The sequence below is a fragment of the Salvelinus alpinus genome, chromosome 30 (genome assembly GCF_045679555.1).
Source record: "Salvelinus alpinus chromosome 30, SLU_Salpinus.1, whole genome shotgun sequence".
Lineage (NCBI taxonomy): Eukaryota > Metazoa > Chordata > Actinopteri > Salmoniformes > Salmonidae > Salvelinus > Salvelinus alpinus.
The window spans coordinates 17,666,418-17,672,540 of NC_092115.1; the positions used below are offsets into that span (position 1 = coordinate 17,666,418).

General features: G+C 42.2%; 1 long non-coding RNA gene across 1 annotated transcript; it reads left to right on the top strand.

Annotated features, from left to right (window-relative positions):
- The first annotated feature begins 458 nt into the window (after positions 1–458).
- LOC139560080 (uncharacterized) lies at positions 459–5,875 on the top strand. Its single transcript, XR_011671862.1, has 3 exons — positions 459–709; positions 3,501–3,609; positions 3,985–5,875. It is a non-coding gene; the product is annotated as an uncharacterized lncRNA (long non-coding RNA).
- Positions 5,876–6,123: the final 248 nt, after the last annotated feature.

The window sequence follows — 6,123 nt, forward strand, 5'->3', positions numbered from 1 at the left end:
CTCTCTCTCTCTCTCCCTCTCTTCTCAGAACAAATGACAGTCCTCTGCTCCTAGAAGCCCTATGGTTGGACGTTTTATTGCTCTCTCTCTCTTGCTCTCCTGCTCTCTCTCCTGCTCTCCTCCTCTCTCCCTGACTCTCCTTCAGTCTCTCAGTCCCTCTCCATCCGCCCGTGAGTTTGTTTGCCTTGGCGAGTACAACAACGGGCTCCGATCAGTGGCTTTCCTATCTTCCTTTTTTACTTCTTTTTTTTTCTCAACGAGTGAGCTGTGCCTCCATTCTCTACCACCTGGAAGAATGCATCTCCAGGACTGGAAGGACTGGCTGGCTGGCTGGTCGGTTGGCTTTATGACTGTTTGACTGAAAGACTCTGTGAGTCTTTAGTACTTTGGGGCTGTGGCGTCCAGCACAGAGGCTGAGGGTGAAGGTATACGGGGGGGGTGGGGGGGTAACGGCTGTTTCACTGCACCGGCGACGGCAGTAGCAGCACTATTTCCTTGTGCTCTCTCCTCAGTGCTCCCTGCTCTCACTAGCACAGTAACCCACATTAATCAAGCATTGACCGGGACAGCATGGCAGTGTCGGCAGCAGCTGCAGCCTTAACGATCACAGTCTTCTCCTCGCAGGCGAGGCGAACGTCAGACGACTGACTCCTCGGCTTTGTGCACAGTGGGAGGGAATCTCTCTCTCAGGAGGAACAGAAATTAAACGGTAAGCCTACTTCAGCTGCCGGGGGATTCAGCCAGATTCCCCCCTGACTTTCCCTTGTATTCCCTTTGTCGGAATTCTATGATAAATCCTTTTAAGGGGATTTTTTAAATGTATATATATTTCTGTCAGAGTGAAGCATGATGTATCCATAATGCCGATGTGTGTAATCTTGTCATTGTCGGGGTCCTGTTTGGTGGATTTCTATGGTGGCTCCCCATTAACATATTCATGGGATTCTTCATTCTGCAATTAAACGGCAATCACTGCTTGACGGGTGAAGCAACCTGTCATGGAGCTTCTGTCATGTCTCTGTGTGTGTATGTGTGTGTGCGTGTGCGTGTGTATGAGAATGATTAAATGTTTTATTTTTTTTGTTTGGTTGTCACATACACCGGACAGGTGCAGTTAAAAAGATCTGGAGAAAGACAGAGATCTCTGTATTGACAGCCCTCCTTTTACGTCTTTTTCTTCCCTCTCTGTCATTATCTCTCCATTTTCCATCTTTTTGTGGCACCTCTTTCTTTTTATCTCTCTCTTTCTAGTATCCCTCTAGCTGTCTTTGGGTTCTTTAGGAAGGTTACATTTAATACGTAAAATATGATGCCCAAGAAATATATCAAAGAATAGTCCCTGAGTCGTAATCCAGGTTGTCTGTTCTGTTGTATTGGAATTCTGCCTTCTCTCTGCCTTCTCTCTGTCTTCTCTCTGTCTTCGTTATGTCCCTGCTATGCCCTGGTAGAGATGTAGATGGCTGGGAGAGACTATAAGAACACAGTTGATGCTTAAATCGATTAGCAAAAATCTTAAACTGATCATAACCCTTAACCCTGACCCTAACCCTTCTAGGTTTTCAAACATTCTGAAATGAAATATGCGTTTGGGCATTAGGAGTGTCGTTATAGCCTTTTCTCCTCTACTTAGCTAGTGAGGCTGCAGCGGAGCAGAGGTGATGCTGAAATCTGCTTCTCCTCTTTCTGCTTTCTGTTTCTCTGTGTTGTCTCACTAGAAAGGCTGTGGTTGGAAGCCATCAACCCTAGTGTGAACACTGCACTGGAGTAAGACAAGTCAGAGAGCAGTATAGGTCTGTGTTAGTAATATAGCTTCCTCAGTGTTAAGTGAATTCTGTGAATCAACGTGATGCTTGAGTAGAGAGAGCCCACTCAGTTCGCTTATAGGTTTGCTTTTGGGTTGTTTGAGCAAGATGACCAAAAAGGGTTAATTGAATAAGATGGCCTGTGTGACAGTTTGATGGGGCATCTGTCGCTATCTCAGGTTTTTAATGCTGTCTCTGTGGAAGGTGGCTTCTATATTTGCAGTGTTTCTGTGCTTCTGTGTTCAATGGAGCATAGGACTGTGTTTGAGTTTGATTAGCTATTGCTGCTCTTAGGTAGAAGAACCTAATGATCAATAGACATTTTTATTTATTTATACAGCACAATTGCCAAATGACCTAATGGGAAAGATCTTTAATGTTTTAATTTTAAAGCTGCAGATTTCTTTTCACTTTAAATAATTATTTGAGGGATTTTTTGTGTGTTTGTATGAACTGGTCAAAATTACAGGTAAGGTGATATGCAATAGTATTATTATGGTGTTTTAGTCAGTAAAGTTCACTCTCCCACAACCATGTCCTATGGTTGAGTTTTACACATAATGGTAAGGAATTTTTTTCAGAACATACTTAAATCTAATATTATTATTTATTCAATCATAAATGTTAAAATTGCCAACTCTTTCTCTCTTTTTTCAACAGACAAGAGGTGCATGATCATACTCCAATTTTCCAATACAATGTGGCAAACATATAACAATACCATAAAATGCATCCCTTTGATCAAGGAAAAAACACCCTCTCAGTAATGATCAGTAACAGTAATGATCCTTGTCAAAAACAGAACATTTTTATTAAATCCATAAAAACATGCTGTGCACTGTCAAATCATAGGAGCAGACATAGACTGAGTGAATTCCATGCACACGGTAAATTGTAAAACACACACACACACACACACACACACACACACACACACACACACACACACACACACACACACACACACACACACACACACACACACACACACACACACACACACACACACACACACACACACACACACACACACACAGAAAATGAGAGCTCTAATAACAGTCATTGTTCCTGTTCCTGACAGCCTTCAATGCAGGGCCTTCGCTTTTTACTCCCTTTTTTTCAAACCATCTGTATTTTGCCTCCCGCTGCTAATGGATTTTTCCTCTATGACTGTCTTTTGTGCAATATGCGTGTGTGTGTGTGTGCGTTTGTTTGTTTGTGTGTGTGTGTGTGTGTGTGTGTGTGTGTGTGTGTGTGTGTGTGTGTGTGTGTGTGTGTGTGTGTGTGTGTGTGTGTGTGTGTGTCTGCGTGTGTGTCTGCGTGAGTGTGAGTGTGTGTGTGTGAGTGTGTGTACATGTGTGTGTGTGTGTGCGTGTGTGTGTGTGTGTGTGTGTGTGTGTGTGTGTGTGTGTGTGTGTGTGTGTGTGTGTGTGTGTGTGTGTGTGTGTGTGTGTGTGTGTGTGTGTGTGTCTGTGTGTGTTTGTGCGTGTGCATGTGTGTGTGTGTGTGAGTGTGTGCTTGAATGTTGTGGGGCTAGAGCACACTATGACTATGAAAGAAGCTGGTAATCGTGATGTTAAAGGTGGGCTTGCAAGGCCATGGTTTCCATAGTAAACGCACTCTCATTTATCCAGTTTATTTACTTATTTGATTATTCATGTGTTTGTTTATCTAACTAGTATTTTCTTTTTGTTTCAGGGCGCTCATTATGCCTGAGTTTGCATCAGTAAAAGCGGATAGCCCACAGTAGAATGCAATGGAATGAAGGGAATTCGGAGGAGAGGAAAGGTCTGATTGGTGCCTGCAGGTAAGCGCTCCACTAACGAGACATCAACTTTCTAGTTCCCCCTCCCTACACACACACACACACACACACACACACACACACACACACACACACACACACACACACACACACACACACACACACACACACACACACACACACACACACACACACACACACACACACACACACACACACACACACACACACACACACACACACAGACACACACACACACACACACACACTGACACAAACACACACACTGACACATACAGACACGCAAATGTGCGTACTCACATGCATACTCACATACACACACACATACAAACACACACACCTCTCCCATCACAGCACCAGTTCACAAATGCACAGTGTCTTCATTTCTGTTTGCAGAACACATCTGACATGGAGGGCCCCACCTGCCCCATCCCCGGGCAGCATGCCATCTTCAATCAATCACTCAACTCATAGAGAACATGACATCACTCAGGCTCACACTACTATTGAGGACCTCTGAGTTCCCCTGCTACTGTCCCCAATGACTCTTCTCTTCCTACCCCCTCCTTCTCTGTGACTCTCTTCGGTGACGGGTATTCTTGGGTGGATAATACGGATCACGTTGTTATTGCTTAAGAATACGCGTAGTTGAGGAGAGTCCTCTCGACACTGACTTGGAGGAGCTAAAGGAGCTAACGTTCCGCTGCATGAGCCAAAGTAGAGCCAGGATGACTGCCTGGTTTCCATATCCAGGACCATTTATTAAGCAACTAGAAAAATTAACATACCCAAATTACTTTACTGGGCTTTCAGCTCTGCCCAACCCATATGGACACTAGCAGCAAAGACAGAAAGACAGAGAGAGCTAGAGAGCGAGGTAGAAGCTTATTACGCTTTTACAGTTACCTCTCCCATGATGTTTTTTCGCAGTAGGCTATATCATATTGTTGTAATAACTGTAATATGATTTGATTACCCATTCTACTGAATGTTGTGTTTTCTGTTGTGTCGATTCTACCAGTCTGATTACTTAATATTTTCTACAATGAATTCATTTAGGCTTCAGGGTGAAACAGGCTCATTTTCACTTTGGGGAGTTGTGTTTGTACTGCTGCCTTGCCTGGTGCAGTAATGGAGATTTGCTTTGGTCCTACAAATACGCACCATTTAGCTTGCATACATATATATTTTGTGGGAACACAGTTTCTGGCCTAAGAGCTACTTCCCAGAGATGTCAAGATGACCATGTTGCCTGTGGATACCTCATTGAGAGTAAAAGAGAATATATTGGGAGAAGGAGAAACTATGTGAGAGCAACTGAATTTTAACAAAAAATATTTCAATTCTACCTCAGTGCTATGTATCAATACAACCCTGTAACTCCATGACAGAGAGCTCGTTGTTTGTGATCACAGAGTAAATATCAACAATATGCAGAGAAACTGTCGTGGCACATGTCATTATTCCACATCCTAGCGCCATGCAGACCCTCCCTCTGAAGATCAATTCTACAAGCCCAGTAAAATCATTCCCCGACTCATTCCCCAATGCGTTTTCATCCAAAACGATTTACACATCTAGAAGAGTCATTACGCTTGAATGATGTGGGGAAACGTCCCTCTCTTAGCTTACACTGGTGGAAATCAATGAGGTCTGCATTACAGTGTTATTGTGACAGTCAGTTTCTGCTGATTCATGCTGTTGAATTTTTGGCCGTTCGACAAATCATTCACCAACTCTTATCAAATTGGCCAAAGAGTTTATCTTTGATTGCATTAGATTATATCAAATTAAATAAATGGAAGAATTGAAGTTGCTCTCAAAATGTCCCTATAATGACATCTCTTGAATCTGCTGTGCATCTAATGTTCCTATCATCTGAGGCTTGACTAAAAAGAGAAGGTCTGCTCTAGCCTCTAATGAATCTATTTATGCTGACATAATTGGATCCTACCACTAGGGGAGCCCTGTAGCTGACAGTCAGACAATTAACTCAATTAAGTTGTTTTTTTGTAACTGTTTTATAAGGAGCATTACTTTAGCAGCACTATTTATGAATCTACACTGTTAGTCAGGCAGTGTGTTTTGCAGTTCAAATGGGCATGCTTTTGACAGTCTGTTCATTCAGTTTATGACATTTTGAACATCATTTTCTAATCAGACATTTTCATTAATTGATTAATTGATTATATATATTTTTTGTGACATGTTGAAACCCCAGACAATCTGTAAAATCTTATGGATCGAAAACAATATGACAAACAATAAACAAACAATTTGAAATATGTGACAGCTTATGTGATTTTATTATGTTAATCATGTCCATAATTTTTTTTAATCTCTATAACACCAAACAAATTAGAGGATATTTATTCAATCTTAATTGCAATGCCTTTGGAGTGTACGTCTCAATCTGATCCCTGGACACTTCAATGTTTACTCTTCAATTATTCCATTCCCCTCTAATTGTCTGACTCTGAATGTCCTCTTCTCTCCTCCAGGAGAATAATGTCCTCTCCACAACTAAGCTCCCCT